The sequence below is a fragment of the Rhinopithecus roxellana genome, chromosome 14 (genome assembly GCF_007565055.1).
Source record: "Rhinopithecus roxellana isolate Shanxi Qingling chromosome 14, ASM756505v1, whole genome shotgun sequence".
Classification (NCBI taxonomy): domain Eukaryota; kingdom Metazoa; phylum Chordata; class Mammalia; order Primates; family Cercopithecidae; genus Rhinopithecus; species Rhinopithecus roxellana.
In genome coordinates, this window is record NC_044562.1 from 118,131,381 (window position 1) to 118,153,859 (window position 22,479).

Genomic DNA, 22,479 nt, shown 5'->3' on the forward strand with positions numbered 1-22,479 from the left:
ACATTTTTTCTACTGTTACTTTGCCAACAATAAAGTAGGTTTTTTCGTATGTTTATTGACCATTTATATCTTTTATTCTGTCTACTATCTGCTCATATCTCCACCCCACACTCATTTCTAGGCATTTGTAATATACTACAGAAATGATTATTTGCCTCTTGTGTATGTTGTTAATATTTTCTCCAAGTTATTTGTGGTGTCTTTGACCACGGAAATGAGTTGAAATTTATCTTCAGTCAAATCTGTCAATCTCTTCTTTCCAGTTTCAACACCATTTATTGACTAAATTGAATTTGAAATACTGCTTTTAACACATATTAAATTAACATGTATTTCTGTTTCAAGAGTCTCACATCTTTTCTTGTTTTCTTTTTCTTTTTTTTCTCTGTCCAGCTTTGTTCTGTTGCTGGCGATGAGCTGCATTCCTTTGGAGGCGGAGATGCGCTCTGATTTTTTTAATTTCCAGCTTTTCCGTGCTGCTTTTTCCCCATCTTTGTGGTTTTATCTGCCTCTGGTCTTTGATGATGGTGATGTGATGATGGTGATGTACTGATGGGGTTTTGGTGTGGGTGTCCTTTCTGTTTGTTAGTTTTCCTTCTAACAGTCAGGAACCTCAGCTGTAGGTCTGTTGGAGTTTGCTTGAGGTCCACTCCAGACCCTGTTTGCCTGGGTATCAGCAGCAGAGGCTGCCAAAGATAGAATATTGCTGAACAGCGAGTGTTGCTGTCTGATTCTTGCTCTGGAAGCTTTGTCTCAGAGGTGTACCCAGACATGTGAGGTGTGAGGTGTCAGTCTGCACCTAGTGGGGGATGTCTCCCAGTTAGGCTACTCAGGGGTCAGGGACCCACTTGAGCAGGCAGTCTGTCCGTTCTCAGATCTCAACCTCCATGCTGGGAGAACCACTGCTCTCTTCAAAGCTGTCAGACAGGGACATTTACATCTGCAGAGGTTTCTGCTGCTTTTTGTTTAGCTATGCCCTGTCCCCAGAGGTGGAGTCTACAGAGGCAGGCAGGCCTCCTTGAGCTGCAGTGGCTCCACCCAATTCGAGCCTCCCAGCAGCTTTGTTTACCTACTTAAGCCTCAGCAATAGCAGATGCCCCTCCCCAGCCTCGCTGCTGCCTTGCAGTTAGATCTCAGACTGCTGTGCTAGCAATGAGGGAGGCTTCGTGGGCATGGGACCCTCCAGGCCAGGTGTGGGATATAATCTTCTGCTGTGCCGTTTGCTAAGACCCTTGGTAAAGTGCCGTATTAGGGTGGGAGTTACCCGATTTTCCAGGTGTTGTGTGTCTCAGTTTCCCTTGGCTGGAAAAGGAATTCCCTTCCCCCTTGTACTTCCCAGGTGAGGCAATGTCTTGCCCTGCTTCAGCTCTCACTGGTCGGGCTGCACCTGCTGACTAGCACCGACTGTCCAACATGCCCCAGTGAGATGAACCCCGTACCTCAGTTGAAAATGCAGAAATCTCCTTCTGTGTCTTCTGTGTTGCTCACGCTGGGAACTGGAAGCTGGAGCTGTTCCTATTTGGCCATCTTGGGCACCCCTCCCCTAATTCATTTTATGAGGCCAACATCATCCTGACACCAAAGCCTGGCAGAGACACAAAGAAAAAAGAGAATTTTAGACCAATATCCCTGATGAACATCGATGCAAAAAATCCTCAATAAAATACTGGCAAATTGAATCCAGCAGCACATCAAAAAGCTTATCCACTCCGACCAAGTTGGCTTCATCCCTGGGATGCAAGGCTGGTTCAACATACACAAATCAATAAACATAATCCATCATATAAACAGAACCAAAGACAAAAACCACATGATTATCTCAATAGATGCAGAAAAGGCCTTCAACAAAATTCAACAATGCTTCATGCTAAAAACTCTCAATAAATTGGATATTGATGGGATGAACCTCAAAATAATAACAGCTATTTATGACAAACCCACAGCCAATATCATACTGAATGGGCAAAAACTGCAAGCATTCCCTTTGAAAACTGGCACAAGACAGGGATGCCCACTCTCACAACTCCTATTCAACACAGTGTTGGAAGTTCTGGCCAGGGCAATCAGGCAAGAGAAAGAAATTAAGGGTATTCAATTAGGAAAAGAGGAAGTCAAATTGTCCCTGTTTGCAGATGACATGATTCTATATTTAGAAAACCCCATCGTCTCAGCCCAAAATCTCCTTAAGCTGATAAGCAACTTTAGCAAAGTCTCAGGATACAAAAATCAATGTGCAAAAATCACAAGCATTCCTATATACCAATAACAGACAAACAGCCAAATCATGAGTGAACTCCCATTCACAATAGCTTCAAAGAGAATAAAATACCTAGGAATCCAACTTACAAGGGATGTGTAGGACCTTTTCAAGGAGAACTACAAACCACTGCTCAATGAAATAAAAGAGGACACAAACAAATGGAAGAACATTCCATGCTCATGGATAGGAAGAATCAATATCGTGAAAATGGCCATACTGCCGAAGGTATTTTATAGATTCAATGCCATCCCCATCAAGCTACCAATGACTTTCTTCACAGAATGGGAAAAAAACTACTTTAAAGTTCACATGGAACCAAAAAAGAGCCCTCATTGCCAAGACAATCCTAAGCCAAAAGAACAAAGCTGGAGGCATCACACTATCTGACTTTAAACTGTACTACAAGGCTACAGTAACCAAAACAGCATGGTACTGGTACCAAAACAGAGAGATAGACCAATGAAGCAGAATAGAGCCCTCAGAAATAATACCACACATCTACAACCATCTGATCTTTGACAAACCTGACAAAAACAAGAAATGGAGAAAGGATTCCCTATTTAATAAATGGTGCCGGGAAAACTAGCTAGCTATATGTAGAAAGCTGAAACTGGATCCCTTCCTTATGCCTTATACAAAAATTAATTCAAGATGGATTAAAGACTTAAATGTTAGACCTGAAACCATAAAAACTGTAGAAGAAAACCCAGGCAATACCATTCGGGCCATAGGCATGAGCAAGGACTTCATGACTAAAACACCAAAAGCAATGGTAACAAAAGCCAGAATTGACAAATGGGATCTAATTAAACTAAAGAGCTTCTGCACAGCAAAAGAAACTACCATTAGAGTGAACAGGCAACCTACAGAATAGGAGAAAATTTTTACAATCTACACCCGTCTGACAAAGGGCTAATATCCAGAATCCACAAAGAACTTAAACAAATTTACAAGAAAAAAATCAAACAACCCCATCAAAAAGTGAGCAAAGGATATTAACAGACACTTCTCAAAAGAAGACATTTATGCAGCCAACAGACACATGAAAAAATGCTTATCATCACAGGCCATCAGAGAAATGCCTATCAAAACCACAATGAGATGCCATCTCACGCCAGTTAGAATGGCAATCATTAAAAAGTCAGGAAACAACAGGTGCTGGAGAGGATGTGGAGAAACAGGAACACTTTTACACTGTTGGTGGGATTGTAAACTAGTCCAATCATTGTGGAAGACAGTGTGGTGATTCCTCAAGGATCTAGAACCAGAAATACCATTTGACCCAGCCATCCCATTACTGGGCATATACCCAAAGGATTATAAATCATGCTGCTATAAAGACACAAGCACATGTATGTTTATTGCGGCACTATTCACAATAGCAAAAACTTGGAACCAACCCAAATGTCCATCAGTGATAGACTGAATAAAGAAAATGTGGCACATATACACCATGGAATACTATGCGGCCATAAAAAAGGATGAGTTCATATCCTTTGTAGGGACATGGATGAAGCTGGAAACCATTACTCTGAGCAAACTATCGCAAGGACAGAAAACAAAACGCTGCATCTTCTCACTCATAGGTGGGAATTGAACAATGAGAACACCTGCACACAGGGTGGGGAACATCACACACGGGGGCCTGTCGCGGGGTAGGGGGAGAGGGGAGGGATAGCATTGGGAGATAATGACGAGTTAACGAGTGCAGCACACCAACATGGCACATGTATACATATGTAACAAACCTGCATGCTATGCACATGTACCCTAGAACTTAAAGTATAAAAATAAAATAAAATAAAATAAAATAAAAAGACCCAAAGAAGTGGATAGTCCTGAGAACCAATACTTCATTTCAACAAAGAACAATATGTCGTGGAGACATGGCAAGACAAGGGAAAGAGGGGTTTGGGCTATGGATGATAACCTGTGGGAAAGTGACCAGGAAATATATGGGGAAGACTAATGAAAAATAAGCGTTATCATAGTAGGTTCGTTTGTATAGATTCATCTCAGTGTTGACTTCCCCATCTCGAGTGATAAAAATGTTCTCTTCCTGATATAGGAAGGACACCTTTTTCATAAGAAATTTATGCTCCACTTTTAGGTAGGAAAGGGTTAGTCAGAGAGCCCTTCCTGCATCTGCTTTTCTTCAATTACCTTCAATTCAAAATAATGAATATGTGCTGGGCGTGGTGGCTCACGCCTGTAATCCCAACACTTTGGGATGCCAAGGCAGGTGCATTACCTGAGATCAGGAGTTTGAGACCAGCCTGACCAACATGGCGAAACCCCATCTCTACTAAAAATACAAGAATTAGCTGGGCATGATGGTGGGCACCTGTAATCCCAGCTACTCAGGAGGCTGAGGCAGGAGAATCTCTTGAACCTGAGAGGCAGAGGTTGCAGTGAGCCGAGATGGTGCCACTGCACTCCAGCCTGGGTGACAGAGTAAGACTTCATCTCAAAGTAAATAAATAAATAAATAAATAAAAATAATCGATATGTTAAAGTGGTATATTTGTGGTTGGCATGTTCTGATCACCTTTAAGAACCACTCACAATGAAATCAGTAAGGTATGCAAGCAGAAGTAGAAATTATAGGTTATAGAATATGCTAATCTTCAATTTTATTAAATAATTCCATCTGTTTTTCAAAGTGTTGGTACCAATTTACATTTCCTCAGTCATACATGCTCTGAAGCTGGCCAACACTTAAGATTAGGCTTTCCTGCAGGGCGTGGGGGTTCACGCCGGTAATCCCAACACTATGGGAGAGCAAGGTGGGTGAATCACTTGAAGCTAGGAGTCTGAGACCAGGCTGGGGGACACTGCAAGTCCCTGTCTCTACAAAACAATTTAAAAATCAACCAGGTGTGGTGGCATGCACCTATAGTCTCACTTACTCTGGAGGCTGAGAAGAAAGGATCATTTGAGCCCAGGAGTTCGAGGTTACAGTGAGCTATGATCACACCACTGCACTCCAGCCTGAACAACAGAGCCAGACCTTGTCTCTGTCTCTCTGTCTCTGTCTCTCTCTCCCCTTCTCCATATATATATACACACTTTTTTTTTTAATTTAAAAATTAGGCTTTCCAAAGTTTGCCAATCTAACAGGTGTGTAACAGTATAATTGTGTGGTTTTAATTTGCATTTTCATGACTACTGGTGAGGCTGAACTCCTTTTTACATGTTTTAGTCAATTAAACGTTTTGTTGTTGTTTCAGAAGTGTCTGAGTCTCTTAGCCATTTTTCTGTTGAGTTGACCTTTTGTTTATTGATCTATAGACCTTCTTTATTCTGAATATCCTTTGATGATTACATGTGCTGCAGATGTCTTCGCCTCTCATTGGCTTTTCTTTTCATCATTTTCATACTGACATATGATGAAAAGTTTTTAATTTTCATGTAGTCAGCTTCATGAATCTTCTTTTTTTGTGACTACTGCTTTCAACAAAAAAAATACTTTGTACCCAAGGTCACAAAGATATGTTCCTATATACTCTTCTAAAATCTTTAACCTATTACATTTAGGTCTTTAACCTACCTGGAAATTGTTTTTATATGTTATGAAGCAGATACTTAATTTTATTTTTAGTATATAGATAGCCAATTGTCTCACATTTGATTGAGAATTCCATCATTTCCCAACAGGATAAAATTCCTCCTCTGCTATCAATAATTTCTGTTATCAAAATTGTGAGTTCTTTCTGAACTCCCTGTTATATCCATTGGTCTATTTGTCTAGCCTTGCACGAATACCACACTATTTTAATTCTGTGGCTTTGTGGTATGTCTTGATTTCTAGAAGAACGAGTCCTCTCACCTCATTTTTTATATTCCTTTCCATGTTTAGGGCTTCCTTCAGGGTCTCTTGTAAGGCGGGCCTGGTAGTGACAAAATCTCTAAGCATTTGCTTATCTGTAAAGTATTTTATTTCTCCTTCACTTATGAAACTTAGTTTGGCTGGGTTTAAAATTCTTTTCTTTAAGAATGTTGAATATTGGCCCCCACTCTCTTCTGGCTTGTAGAGTTTCTGCCGAGAGATCTGCTGTTAGTCTGATGGGCTTCCCTTTGTGGGTAACCCGACCTTTCTTTCTGGCTGCCCTTAAGATTCTTTCCTTCATTTCAACTTTGGTGAATCTGGCAATTATGTGTCTAGGAGTTGCTCTTCTGGAGGAGTATCTTTGTGGCGTTCTCTGTATTTCCTGAATTTGAATGTTGGCCTGCCCTACTAGGTTGGGGAAGTTCTCCTGGATGATATCCTGAAGAGTGTTTTCCAACTTGGTTCCATTTTCCCCCTCACTTTCAGGCACCCCAATCAGACGTATATTTGGTCTTTTTATATAATCCCATACTTCTTACAGGCTTTGTTCATTTCTTTTTCTTCTTTTTTCTTTTGGTTTCTCTTCTCGCTTCATTTCATTCATTTGATCCTCAATCACTGATACTCTTTCTTCCAGTTGATCGAGTCGGTTACTGAAGCTTGTGCATTTGTCACGTATTTCTCGTGTCATGGTTTTCATCTCTGTCATTTCGTTTATGACCTTCTCTGCATTAATTAGTTTAGCTGTCAATTCTTCCACTCTTTTTTCAAGATTTTTAGTTTCTTTGCGCTGGGTACGTAATTCCTCCTTTAGCTCTGAGAAGTTTGATGGACTGAAGCCTTCTTCTCTCATCTCATCACAGTCATTCTCTGACCAGCTTTGATCCGTTGCTGGCGATGGGCTGTGCTCCTTTGCAGGGAGAGATGCGCTCTTATTTTTTGAATTTCCAGCTTTTCTGCCCTGCTTTTTCCCCATCTTTGTGGTTTTATCTGCCTCTGGTCTTTGATGATGGTGACGTACTGATGGGGTTTTGGTATAGGTGTCCATCCTGTTTGATAGTTTTCCTTCTAACAGTCAGGACCCTCAGCTGTAGGTCTGTTGGAGATTGCTTGAGGTCCAGTCCAGACCCTGTTTGCCTGGGTATCAGCAGCAGAGGTTGCAGAAGATAGAATATTGCTGAACAGCGAGTGTACCTGTCTGATTCTTACTTTGGAAGCTTCCTCTCAGGGGTGTACTCCACCCTGTGAGGTGTGGGGTGTCAGACTGCCCCTAGTGGGGGATGTCTCCCAGTTAGGCTACTCAGGGGTCAGGGACCCACTTGAGCAGGCAGTCTGTCCATTCTCAGATCTCAACCTCCGTGTTGGGAGATCCACTGCTCTCTTCTAAGCTGTCAGACAGAGTCATTTGCATCTGCAGAGGTTTCTGCTGCTTTTGTTGTTGTTGTTGTTAACTGTGCCCTGTCCCCAGAGGTGGCATCTACAGAGACAGGCAGGTTTCCTTGAGCTGCTGTGAGCTCCACCCAGTTCGAGCTTCCCAGTGGCTTTGTTTACCTACTTAAGCTTCAGCAATGGCGGGCGCCCCTCCCCCAGCCTTGCTGCTGCCTTGCGGTTAGATCGCAGACTGCTGTGTTAGCAATGAGGGAGGCTCCGTGGGTGTGGGACCCTCCTGGCCAGGTGTGGGATATATTCTCCTGGTGTGCCTGTTTGCTTAAAGCGCAGTATTGGGGTGGGAGTCACCCGATTTTCCAGGTGTTGTGTGTCTCAGTTCCCCTGGCTAGGAAAAGGGATTCCCTTCCCCCTTGCGCTTCCCAGGTGAGGCGATGCCTCGCCCTGCTTCAGCTCTCGCTGGTCAGGCTGCAGCAGCTGACCAGCACCGATTGTCCGGCACTCCCTAGTGAGATGACCCCAGTACCTCAGTTGAAAATGCAGAAAGCACCGGTCTTCTGTGTCGCTCGCGCTGGGAGTTGGAGACTGGAGCTGTTCCTATTTGGCCATCTTGCTCCGTCCTGCCTCATTTTTTATATTCAACAGAGTTTTGGTTATTCCTGTCTTGGATAGTCCACACAAATTTTACAACCAGCTTATCAAATTCCCTGAAAAGTGTAGTCTCTTTCCTCAATCAATCTGTTTCACTGTTCCTAAGTCAGTATCATACTGTTTCAGCTACTGTAGCTCTTTAGTATGCTTTGATATCTATAGAGAAAGCTGCCCCCATTCTTCTAAAATTCATTTGGATATTTTATATTTTTGTTCTTTATGATGTATTTAGCCTATCATGTTTCATTAAAATTATCCTTGGATTTAAAAAAAAAATTGCATTGAATTTATAGCTTTGTTTTGCAAGAATTGGTACTTTTATAATGTAATATTCCCATTCACCTCCTTTTTTATATCTACAGCAAGTGTTAAGGCTTTATTCATATAGGTCTTGCATGTTAAATAACGCAAGTGTATTTGTGCGTATTTTAAAGCCTTTCTTTTCATTGTGAATTTTGTGTAGAAATTCTAGTAGATGCTATTTATCAACCTCCTTGTTTTTTTATTGCCATTATTGATTTTTTATTTATTGTTATTATTAACTTTTTGTAGAATTTATTGAGATTTTGAGAAAGGTCACACATTTGACATTTTGATAAACGTCAGCCATCTTGACTCTGAAGCATGGAGCTAGCATTTTAAGTACATTTTCAATAGGATTTCTGAGAGGTAGAAATTACAGGGGGAAGAACGTTACAGGATTAGTGGGTATTATGAGCAACAGCACAGAATTGGAAGGTGTGTAGCCTGTTGGGCGAATATAAATTGATCTGGTTTAGATCAACTATAAGGTGTATGTAGAGAAGCAATGGAAAGCCATAAGGTTGAAGCTATTTTATGGAGGACCCTGCACACCCAGCCAGGCAGTAGAAACTGTACTTTCTGACATTGTCACATTGCTATTCTGTTCTACATAATGTAGAGCTTTAATTCAGACGTTATCAAAGTAGAAATATATCAATAATACATTATACAGTATGTAATTAAGCATATTCAATTGTGAAACATGCAGATTCAATAACACAGCAGGAGTATAGGTATGAATACAAATCTATATCAACATTGAAAAGAGCTTTCTCAAATTATCAAACCTCCTAAGTGTTATCTACTTTTCAAAATCCATGTCAAACACAATAAGTTTCACTAATGCAGCCCCTCATCCTTCTAAATACTCCTACCTCCTCCTGCTGTTGTTCCCTAAAATCAGAACCCAAGAAAAACACATCAGCACGGAAGAGAAACGAGAGGTTTCAAAATATTAAATTACCCTCTGATCCATTTCTAGGTTGCTTTTCTGCTGTCTGTGATTTCTTATAGGACTTGGATATAGATTTATCTTCTAAGTGAGGTATTTCATTCAGTTTCATTGTTTGGAGGGTCCTGACTTTGGAATTGTGTGTCTCTTGATTTCTGTATTGAAATCAGAGTAGCCAAGGGTTGCATGTATTTTGCTTCTCCTCTTTCCATCTCTACAGCCAAGTGCAAAATTGCTCTTTTGACCCACTATTCACAGTTAATCAATTGTTACAGAGTAAATTATCAAATTTGGCCACAACTTACTCCCTATCCCAAACCAGACTTTGCAAATCATGGGTCTCAAAAAATGCCACTCTTAAATTGCTGACTTCTAAGGAGCTTCCAATATGAGATATAACAAAGCCCATTTCTTGTATGGTTTGTCAACTAACTTTATAGTCAATACCTCTAACCCTTGGCCCCACATACAAATTATATGTGTGTGTGCACATGTGTGCATATGTATGTATTTGTACATTTTTTTCCAGGAAAATGACCTCCAGATTTAAGTTTGAATTGATAAGTCCTTACACTGTTGTTAGTAGTAAGTCATAGTATTTGAAAATTATACATTGCATGTATCCAGGTATACACATATATGTAAATATGAACATAGAAGCAGCCATAGGATTTGTAATATAAAAGGTGGTTCTAGCTCAGATGACAATTTTTAAAGTAGAATATATATTTCCATGTTTATTAATTTTTGTAGAGCTGGTCTTGAGGGAGGAAGTTGTTGCATAACTTCTAGTTAGCAAGAGAAGTCTGTGTGGAGAAAGTGGCATTTTATGAGGTCCTGTAGATGCCAAACTAACTCACCTGAGCCATCCTTAACAATCATTTTTTAATATTTCTTTTTTTAAAAAATTGATTAAATAGTTCTAAGTGCTTTTCATAAGAGCAATCCAGAAATACTTAATTCCTTTGACAGAGTTTGAACTAATATCTAAGTTACTTTTCCATCATTATTACTCAAAGTATCTGGGACCAAAACAGTTGTTTCACAAGAAAAAGAGAGTGAAGAGGAGAGAGTTTGTCAGCAGTAACTTTTCAGAATCCATTATATAGCATCTGATGTTGAAAGTCTGACAACAGCAAATACAAGTAGGTAAATAATGAGCAATTGTTCCATTGATTCCTAGATCCATTTCACTCACAGGACACTCTCTGGAATGTAAGTCCTTTCCTGAAATCCAGTTCACTGTGCACTGTACAGTCTAGCTGACTCATTTAACATAAGTCGTCTGGAGGCCACTGAAAAACTGGGTCAGTTCTATCATCTCCAGTGACCTCAGATATACCGAGGAAGGGCCAAGATGGCATGATGGGCCCTGAATTAACAGATAATCTCAGATACAAACTGAAGCCCGACTTGATGCATTCCTGGGATTATCATTTCAGTAGACAGCTGTCCAGAGTGGGCACGACCTGGCACTTGGTTAAACTTGAGAATAGCTTTTTCCAAAATGTAAGACTGGTTCCATAACACCTCTTTCTGGCTTCCTGTCCTCTTAAGTGAACAAGAGGACTGGGACTGGCCTTTCCCAATATGAGTTCTTAAGAATCATTAGTTGCACAAGTTGGTCCATGAGAAGAGGTTTCCATCATTAGCAAGTGTGGGAAATTCTGAACACTAAAACATTTTTGTGGGATTTGTAAATGCATTCAGTTGTAATGACCCCGAGAAGCACAGCCTTGAAGTAAAATAAACCTACTGGCTTTGTTCCACTTTGCATATCTGAAAACTACACAACTACAAAACAATACATTTAAGTAACATCAGTTCATTTTGTTCCATAGCATATGCTTCGTGAATCCCCACATTAACACTGTCCAGAGTGGCAACTCCAGACCTGCCCTGGTCTAAACCCAAATCCTTGGGACAGAACGGGCAGAGGACAGAAATGGCATCCATGGCTGGGGAGAGAGGCTCAGGTTACCGTCCTCCCCACCTCTGCCATTTACTTTATAACTAAATGCGTTACTCTTGGAAGTTACTCCCCTGCTTTGGGACTCATTTTCCTCATCTGTAAAATGAGTGAGCTGAATGACCCTTTCAGCTCTGTCATTGCACCAAATATCCTTCCCACAGGTGAGTTTACTTTAGAATTTGACCTCTTCCCAGCCCCTGGGCTGCTGAGTGACAGACACCACAGCTAATCCTCCATAAATAGATGTTCCAGATCTTGGGTCTCAGAATGAATTTATAGCTGAAGATTGACACTTAGTAACTTTTAACAAGACTAATTTGACCTCCAAGAAAAAAATGTTATACTATTTTAAAACCATTATATTATGTTACATTACACTGCATAGCAATGTTACATGTTTTAAGAAATATGCATGATACCCCAGATTTTTATTATTTATTTATTTTTGAGACAGAAAGTTTCACTCTTGTCACCCAGGCTGGAGTGCAATGGCACGATCTCAGCTCACTGTAACCTCTGCCTTCCGGGTTCAAGTAGTTCTCCTGCCTCAGCCTCTCCAGTAGCTAGGATTACAGGTGCACGTCACCATGCGCAGCTAATTTTTGTATTTTCAGTAGAGACGGGATTTCACCATGTTGGCCAGGCTAGTCTTAAACTCCTGACCTCAGGTGATCCACCTGCCTCGGCCTCCCAAAGTGCTGGGATTACAGGCACGAGCCACAGTGCCCAGCCTGGATTTTTATTTTTTTAAACGTGTTTAAAGCTAACCATACTTACTGGTCAGCTTCTCTGGACAAGACAATATGCAAGAGGAATTTCAATGAAACTTAGAGCTATTCCAGGAACCACTTGGGCTAATAATGACTTTTTACTGAAAATATTTGTTTCCTTTTGCTTTTCCTTTTTATTAAAAGCAATAAAGGGCCTTTCAACAGGACTAGTACAGTTCCTCACTGGTCACAGGCGTGTGTCATTCGGTCACCCCAGGAGCTTAATAAGTAGCAGAAATATTTGGTTCCTCTGTCATTTTGCTTAACTCTAAATGGTGGCAAAAGGAATATGATTCCAGCTGATGGAAAAAAATGAATCCAAGGCTGCAGAGACTTGGAGGAATCAAAAGTAAAATGAAAACCCAATTTAAATGCCCAGGAAAATATGAGTTCAGGAAAGAGTATTTGTTATGGACTGCACGTCTGTGTCCCTCCTAACCTCCAATGCAGTGGTATTCAGAAATGGCACCTTTGGGAGGCTTAGATGAGCTCATGAGAGTGGAGCCACCATGAAGGGATTAATATATCTATCAGAAGAGACAGGACTAGAGCTCTCTATCACCTGCTGAATTAATCGGAAGACTGCCATCTGCAAACCATGAAGAGAGCTCTCACCAGACCCTAAATCTGCCAGCATCTTCATCTTGGACTTCCCAGACTTCTGAACTATGAGAAATAAATTTCTGTTGTTCAAGCCTCCCAGTCTATGGTATCTTGGCATAGCAGCCCAAACTAACTAACAGTATTCTAAAAGACTACCCAAGGTATGGTATTTTTAGTGAGAAAAAAATGAGATAATAAACTAGTAATGTGCTAATTTCAAGTGAATATCCAAAACAAAACCCAGGACCTGATTAGCAGTTTGGAACTGACTTCTGCTTCCTGGAATAAGAAAAATAGTCCCACATGTAAGGAAGATTAAAATGCACTATTTCCACAGGCTAAATACCTGACATCCTTAGAACACCAAAAGGAATCCTCCTCTCCATCCCAGCTCAACTCACCTTATCGGCTTCCTCTGTCTCTAGTTGCACAAAATGAGAATGAACACAGGGTCACAAGGCCAACTGTTGCTTTGCCATAGCCACTTAAAGGTTCAGACCAAGAGCCTTAAGACAGACCATTATTGGCATTTAGCTAGAGGTTACCCCAGATGGTGTTTATGTACAGTCTTTCCCGTGGACCTTTGAATATATTCCCACCATTTACAAAGCCAACACCTGCATCTCTGTGCCTGAGTCTCTTTCCCCAAGACTCAGGGAAACCAGCTGCAGACCAGAAGTGCTAAGGAATTAACACACCTCATCTGTCACCAAATATAGCACTCAATCATGACTCTCAAGAGTTATTGTATTAATACCCCAGCTGCCTCCCACCTTGGTTGGGATCATTTTGAGCTTTCACTTAACCCAGTTTTCCTGTGACTTAATGATTCCACCTTCTCTTACCTGTACAACATGCCTTTCTTTCCTGGAGTTGCCTGCACTTCTTAAATAAAGTAGTTTCATTAAAATCCTCTTGGCGTCTGAATCTGAACCAACTCACAGTAAGACTCATTAAATCCAATGGCTATATCACAACATGAGCAAGGGAAGCTCTCACAAACAGATAAACTGCAAAGGCACTGGTTATTTAAAAAGTCTTATCTCTACCACACTCAGGCCCTCAAGAGGCCATTTGAACAGGCAGGACACAGTCTCATATTACTGACTGTCCATGCCATTTAGCCCACCTAACATGCTTTCCTCCATCTTCTCAGCCCATCTGTGTCTAATTCCTTCCTAGAAGCTACATTCAAACCTAACCACGCTATTCTCTAGGATAGTGGTTCCTGATAATGCTCCTGGTCTGAACCATTAGGTGGCCATGGCAAAGCAACAATTGGCCTGTGACTTTGCATTCACTCCCATTTTTTGCAAGTAGATAAAGAGAAAGCTAATAAAGTGAGTTGACGTGGGGTGGAGAAATAGAGATTGCTGGGCCCCTACCCAAAAGAGGAGCCCACAAATTTGCATTTTTTAACAAGTTCCCAGGTGATCCTAATGCTGCTGGTTCCGGGACCACACCTGTGAAGATTCAAAGGAAGATGGCTGTCTTCAAACTATGAAGAGAGTCCTCATCCACTCTTGGGTAGGAGCCCAGCAATCTCTGTTTTCACAAGCCCGCCAAGTGATTCTGATGTTAAAACAAAAAAAGCCTGAGAACCGCTGCTCTGTGAAGTATTTCCTGTCACCCCCAACCCCAGCTCTCCATCATCTTCCACATTCAGTCAACAAACTCTCAGCACTACCTCCTACCTCTCTCTCGCACCAGCCTCTTCTCCCCCATTGCTGCTGCTTTAATTCAGACCAATCAATATTTGTCACCTGAATTATCAATAAAGCCTCCCTACTCGTCTCCCTGAATCCAGGCCTCCAACTATTCTTCATCAGCTGCTAGAGTTACCCGTCTAGAAAGCCAATGTGTTAAGTTCCTCAAGTGTTTCAAGGAGTGCCTGAAATACCTCCATCACAAGTCCATTCTGCAGGGTTTCTCAGGCCCCTCCAGCAGCCCTGCTTAAACAAGCAACAGACATGTGAAAAACAGCCCTTCACAGCAATAGCAGAGCTCGGAAGGGATCACAGCTGAAAGCAATTCAGGCTGCAGCAGTGAAGAGTGAAGGAAGGCAGAGCTAAAGACAGATTTTTCTCACCTTTCACAATATTCCCCAGGGAAGTTCTTACTCTCCTGGCTTAGTCAGCCCACCTGGCTTCTGCATCTACCATCCCTGCCTCTAGGATTTCTCATGTTCCTGAACTCTTTGAAATGAACTCCTCCTCTGTAAACTAGACATGAATATTTGCCTTATCTACTACATGGCACTGGTCAAGGCTCACACGAGAAAACATTTCCCACAGGCTTTGAAAGGTTTGGCATAAGACGGAAGTAAGGTATTGTTAAATAATTTTTTTTTTTTTTTTTTTTTTGAGACGGAGTCTCGCTCTGTCACCCAGGCTGGAGTGCAGTGGCCGGATCTCAGCTCACTGCAAGCTCCGCCTCCCGGGTTTACGCCATTCTCCTGCCTCAGCCTCCCGAGTAGCTGGGACTACAGGCGCCCGCCACCTCACCCGGCTAGTTTTTGGTATTTTTTTTTTTTAGTAGAGACGGGGTTTCACTGTGTTAGCCAGGATGGTCTCGATCTGCTGACCTTGTGATCCGCCCGTCTTGGCCTCCCAAAGTGCTGGGATTACAGGCTTGAGCCACCGTGCCCGGCCTAAATAATTGTAATAATTATACTAGCCAACATTCAGAGAGCACTAATTTTTTTTTTTTTTTTTTTTGAGATGGAGTCTCTCTCTGTTGCTCAGGCTGGAGTGCAGTGGTGTGATCTTGGCTCACTGCAACCTCTGCCTCCCGGGTTCAAGAGATTCTCCTGCCTCAGCCTCTGGAGTATCTGGGATTACAGGCACGTGCCACCATGCCCAGTTAAATTTTGTATTTTTTAGTAGAGATGAGGTTTCGCCATGTTGGCCAGGCTGGTCTTGAACTCCCAACCTCAATTGATCCACCCGCCTTAGCCTCCCAAAGTGCTGGGATTACAGGCGTGAGCCACCGCACCCAGCCTCAACAAGCCTAATTTTATTTACTTCTCGTAACATCTCATGAGTAAGATATTTTGATAATTCTATCTTTCTACATAAGAAAACTGAGGCACACAGATGTGGAAAAAACTGGCCCCAGGTTACACAACTTGCAAGTGATGGTACTGGGATTCAAACTCAAGTAGTGTCACTCAGAGTCCAAACTCCTTGCTCCTGCATACTGCTCCCTCACAAGCATGTCTGTGACTGTGTGTACTTGAAGGGCCTGGCATGTCCTTGAGCAGGCCAGTCAAGCTCTCTGTGCAGGGATCAATCTATTGCTCTATTGTCCATCCATCCATCCACCCATCATCCTCCATAGGTCATCCTCCACAGGGGAAGTATGGTCTGAATGTTTATGCCCCACCAAATTCACATGTTGAAACATAGTACCCAGTGTTAGGATATTTGGGCTGGGTGTGGTGGCTCATGCCTGTAATCCCAGCACTTTGGGAGACCAAGATGGGAGAAACGCTTGCGGCCAGGAGTCTGAGACCATCCTGGTCAATGTAGTGAGGCTCCATCTCTATTAAAAAAATTTTTTTAAAGGATATTTGGAGATGGGCCTTTGGGGGTTGATCAGGTCATGAGTCTTTCATGAGTGGGGTTACTGCCATTTATAAAAGAGGACTGAGGGAGTTCACTGCCCTGTCTGCCATGTGAGGTCACATTGAAAAGATGGCTACCTCTGAACCAAGAAGACTCTGAACCAGGTCAGAGTCCTGGTTTGGTGTCCTCAGTAGACACCAAATCTGTCAGCACCTGGATCTTGGACTTCCCAGCCCCCAAAACTGTGAGCAATAAATGTTTGTTGTTTTTAAACCACCCAGTCTATGATATTTTGTAATAGCATTCCCAAACAGAGAAGGACAGGGCCCGAGTGATGAAAATTCCTGTCCCTGGGATCAGAGCACGTGAGTGTGGGTTGCCAGGGTCTGCAAAAATACTAACAGTGTTGGATGGGCATGGTGGTTCACGTTTGTAATCCCAGCACTTTGGGAGGCCAAGGCAGGAGGACCCCTTGAGACCAGGAGTTCAAGACCAGCCTTGGCAACATGGGGAGATCCTATCTTTACCAAAAAAAAAAAATAGCTGGTCATAGTGGTGTGTACCTGTGGTCCTAGCTACTTGGGAAGCTGAGGTGGGAGGATCGCTTGAGCCCGGGAGGTCAAGGATACAGTGAGCCGTGATTGTGCCGTCGCACTCTAGCCTGGGTGACAGAGTGAAGCCTTATCTGAAAAATAAAAAATAATAATAATAATAATAAGATACTAACAGTATGGCCTCAAACAAGTAACTTACTTGCCTTGGGTCTTGGATTCCTTATCTGCAAAGTGAAGATGATATTTGTTCCCACCTCACAATGTTTTGTGCAGATTAAATGACAGGATTCATATAAAAAGCCTAGAAGAGTGCCTAATACACAGTAATTGCTCAATAAATATTGGTTATTATTGTTATTTTTCTGGGGCAGTAGCAGGGGGGTCAGGTAAAGCAGTCCCTCACCATCAAAATGTGGAGAGTATATTACAGGCACAATACCTCAGGGGAACACTGGCAGCACTGAGAAAATGGTTCTGAGCCCTGAGCCCTCTCTGGGTCACTGGACAAGAACAAATAGGCTTAAGGCCTGGGGTAAGCACAGTGTTGTTTGCAGAGCTCACTGCTGCAAATAGCAGCCACCTGCGGGCTGGAGAGGAGCACGTCCACCCTCTGGCAAAGGACGGGCGAGATGTGGATGAGAAAAGGACGGGAGACAGCCAGGCACTGCTCTGAGTCAGAAGCATGAGGACGTGAGCAGAGTGATGTCAGAGCAAAGGTAGCGTGTGTTGGCTCAGCAGGTAGAAGGGAAGGAACAAGGCATATGTCAATTAAAAAATGGCTTCTTCCTAAGTGCGAGCAGGGCTATCTGTGGTGAGCCAGTCCCTTGGCCCAGCCTCACTATCGCAATGGGCCTCAAATGTAGGCGTCTGAAGTCATGACTAATGAGGCAAATGATTGCTGCCTGAGATAAACTCACAGGATTAAAATAAATTGTCTTTTCTTAGGGAGTTGAAAACTTGGATGCTCCTTCCAAGAGTACACTGTAAATTAATATTTTCAAAGTAAATTCTGTAATTATCTTGTGAATAACATGGTTGTATTGCACTCTATTTTTGGGTTATAAATGGTTAATTTAAAACATTTGAAGTATCCCGCAATATGTATAATCCCACAAATCTTGCTACAGTATTTTTTAAAAATTATTTTTTAGTAAGTCAGGAGGCGTCAAAGAGGAAGTGGAATAGGCTAGGAGATGAATCCTGTGAAACTTTGAAAATCCTTTGAAATGAATTGGACCTCAGGGTCTTATGGGTTTGTGTCTCCCTAAAAGATATGTTGAAGTCCTGATCTCCAGGGTCTCAGAATGTGACCTCATTTGGAAAGAGGGTCACTGTAGATAGAGTGAGTTAAAATGAGGTCATCCTAGATCAGTGTGGGTTCTTAATCCAATACGACTGGTGTCCTTGGAGGAGGAGTAGAGACAGAGAGGACAATGCCATGTGATTAGACAGAGACACAAAGGGAGAAGACAGGGTGTGACAATGGAGGCAGAGCTTGGATTGAGGCTTCTATACAAGCCAAGGAACTCCAAGGATTCTCAGCAAACACCAGAAGCTGGAAGAGACAGGAAGAATTCACCCCCAGGTTTCAGAAGGAGCCTGGCCCTTCTGACTGCTTGATTTCAGACTTCTAGCACCCAGAACTGCAGGACAATAAATGTCTATTGCTGTAGGTCACCCAGTTGGTGGTACTTTGTTAACTTTGTTACACTGTCCCTAGGAAACTGATACAAACAGTTGTTTTTTTTTCCTTTGTTTTCACAGATTCAGGCATCTGTTAGAACAAGGTCCCCTGCATTTATTGTGTAACTCAGCATATAATAGTTGCTCAGTAAATGCATGTATGAATGAATGAATAGATCTCAAGGAGCCCCTGGGATTCACCTTGACTGCCTATTTACCTCCAGCCTCTGGCCCTTGAATACTGAACTGCTTCCCAGCTTAACAGGAACACAAAGGTTCCCAGGTGTGAAAAACCAAGGCAGCAGCAAATAGACCCGGAGGGCACTGCGGAATCTGAGACACTGAGTGGGCCACACAGCCTTGGCCTCACATCTGCCCCTTACTTCTTCTGAGCAGCCTTGAGCTACACATTTGGCCTTTTGGGTCTTTTTCAGACTGAGTCTCGCTGTGTTGACCATGCTGGCCTTGAACTCCTGGGCTCAAGCTTCCCAAGTATCTGGGGCTACCAGTACAAGCCACCATACCTGGTTTCTTTTCCATCTTTTAAAAAGTAAGTTATAGACAATTGACTTGACTGGCTGATTTGCCTGGGAAACAACTCCTTGTAATTAAAGATGAGTATCGCTTCAATGTTAAGTGCACATTTTGTGTGATAAAAGCTGTAACTCAGTGTTTCTGCTTCTCTATACACTACACACAAACAGGTGCACACATACATATGTAGAGTGTGTAGATGGATTTCTGATTTTGGTGTAAACACCATTTGATTTGATATATTATGATCTTCACAACTAGTCTAATGCAACTCTTACTGTATATGCAACAATTAGATTGAAAATAATTATATTATTAAACATGTCAGCTATGGAAAGATGACATGTAACAAAAGGAAAAGAAATAGTAAAACAAAAATCACCTCATTAAAGTGTATGCGTTTTCAGAAGTATTGGACATTTACAGTTCTTCAAAATGTGTAACTTCAAACATATCCAATTTATGCCTCACTAGAAAAAGTTGTATTTTGTTATTTATCCTTAGATGGAAATAGGTTTATTTCTAACAGAGAACCATCGTGACTTAAGAACTGGCACCCCCAGTCAACCACAGACAGTTGCTGGGAGGATCAGATGGGAAAGAGAATGACTATGTGCTCACCATCTGTTTCCCATATTGCCTGAGAAAAGATCCAGAAAATCTGAGTTTTCAGGGCAGCTAGCCTTCACATCAGTTGCCAGAAACAGAAATGCTTCCTGCCACTTCTAAACTGACCACACTACCATAAGTATACCTCATGTTCAGTGGTCAGAATCTCCATTGCCTGCTGTGATTTGAATAACACAATGCCAAAAAAATCTAGAGAACTCTGACCCATCTAGATTGCACACTTCTGGGTACAACTGTTTTAGATGTGACACTTGGTTACTCTGGGGCCTTCCTTTCTCTGAATTTATACTCAGGCCTGTCTACCTGCCAAGCAGTGTGGATTTCAGTAGCTTGCCAGAGGGTTAGCCAGACTGGGGTTTAAACTGGGGGCATGTTGCTTAAAATCAGATATTGGCATAGACCTGACATGAATATATTTTTTAAAAACATTTAAAGATAATCTTGCCTAGAGGTTTTCTGGCCATGGTCTTTAAAGCCCTTGTGGCTGTACGGAGTTCCCCTGTGGTTACTCCAGTGGAAGCTTACTGTAGAATTGCTCTATTTCCCGCTCCCCTCTTTTTACATATTGGGATTTTTCTCTTGAAAGGCAAGGCAGAACTTGGATCTAAAATTTTAATGCATTATAGCAGGCATTCAGTAAATAGTTATTGAATGGCCTAAAATATTAAAAATATATGTACTTGGTGAATTTTGGATTAGCAGATGCTAAATAATGTCACTGCTTATGAAAGCAGGCCAGACCAAAAGGCCTAGTCACTGAAAACTGTGCGAATGGTATACAGGCATTTAGGTACACCTTCCTCTTGACACTGTCTTGTAGGTATTTCACACAGCATGGACTGTGCCCCCTGAGGAAGAAAGAGGAAACCAAGTAAAGAGAACTCAGAGGTCTTGAGGTCTTTTCATGACCTTTAACTGCTCCGTGTAAACAGGGAAACCAAACACACATGCAATCAAACAACTCCCCAAGCCCATGTGGCTGAAGCCACAAGGCCCGGCTGCCATGTGGGGGTGGGGGACCTGGGTCCATGCGTTCATCACCACCAGCTCTGGTGGAGCCCCTCTCTGAGACCCATCCTCAACACTGCCTAGAGGCCAGGCACATCACAGGCAGCGTCTCCCCTCTGTCCTAGCCAGGCTGAGACCACAGAGAGGTATGGCGGCCCACCTCACTGGGCACTAGGGGAAACCTACAAGGCTGAAGTTCTCAAGTTTCCCTCTATTTGCTGGCCAGATGGGCTCCTGACCTTGTAGTCATGGCTATTTTGCAATTTTCAAAAATCAAGTAAAAGTAGCACTTTTACTAAGTGATTCTTATGCAAATGCACACACACGCGCACACACACACCCAGGAGATATAATCAATGCAAATGATTCCTGCAGGCATGTGAAACCAGCTTGTGCAGGAGACATTGGGTAGACCAGCAAGTATGACTCTGTCCCACAAATCAAAGCATTTTTCCAGCAAATACTTATTGAGTGCCAACTATGTGCTAGGAACCATTTGCAGTGCTACGGATACAGTGATGACTAAAACAGACGAATTCCTGTGCCTCCTGTGCTTATATCCTAATGAAGGAGATAGATATTATGCACATGGACACATAAATGTTCTTACAGAGGGACGAGCTGTCTGGGAGAGCCAGGGAGACCCCGAGAAGGTGAAGTTGGAGCACAGTCCTCAATGAAATGAGAGTGAGCCAAGTGCATGTCGAGGAAACAGCAAATACAAAGGCCCTAGGGAGGAATGTGCTATTCAAGTAAAAGAGAAACCAAGCAGGCTGGGAGAGAACAATGGGAGAAGATGAGCAGGAGACAGCTAGGAATACCACCTGGATCAAATCTTACTGGTTCTTATGATGCTTTTGAAGGTTTTGAGTCAGGGAGTGGCATCTATGTGCAGTGTGGTCCACATGGATAAATCTTGAAAAGGGTATTACTATACTGCTGAGGAATGGGCAGTGTCTTTGGTCGAGTATTTAGGGATGACCAGAGAGCCACTTTTGCTTACAGAAAGCAAGTTCAAGTCTCAGACATTATGGGGCTAATTAGGGAGTGGGCATCACTGTGTCCACATTTCTGTCCTCCCTCCTGCTCCCCATCCTCTGGGACTCACCCTTCACTCCAGGCTTCCAGGGAAGGTGAGCTGTGAGAAAAGACAAAACAAAGCCAGCTAATCTTTCAACTAAGTCTTTCAACTTGGCCCAAGTTTAGGTAATGGAGGGACTAACGCTGACTGGAGGTCTAAGAAGTAGTTGAGCAATGTGGATCTTTTGTGTTTGCCCTTTGCTTTCTTTAGATTCATTTATCCAGCCCCAGCCTTGCTCTTTTATTTGCTTATTCTCTTTTTTATTTTATTGCTTCTTTAGTTTTGAGCCTTTGAACTCACCCTTCTGGAAAATAGGTTCCCACTTGTACCAGCCCACCCTGTCCACGCCACACTTCTGCCACCTCAGGAGAAACCTGAGGCCAGGAGAGTTGTGACCTTCTCTTCTTGGATTTCAAAAGGTTTCATGAAAAAAAATGGCTTCGGGAGATAATACAGGAACATTCGATGCACAGCACATAATCTCTCAGCCTTGCAAATACTTTAAAAGTTAGCTGAGAGACAAATCATAGGCATTGACATCAATTCTCTCTGTCTCCAGGAGAAAATACAAGGGAAAAGGGAAAAGTGGAGGAAATAGGGCTTATCTACTCTTTCTAAGTAGTGACTTCAGAGCTTGGAAATACAAGATGAACTGGAATACGTGCCCTTTCCTGCCTCTTTCCTCTGCCATCAACTC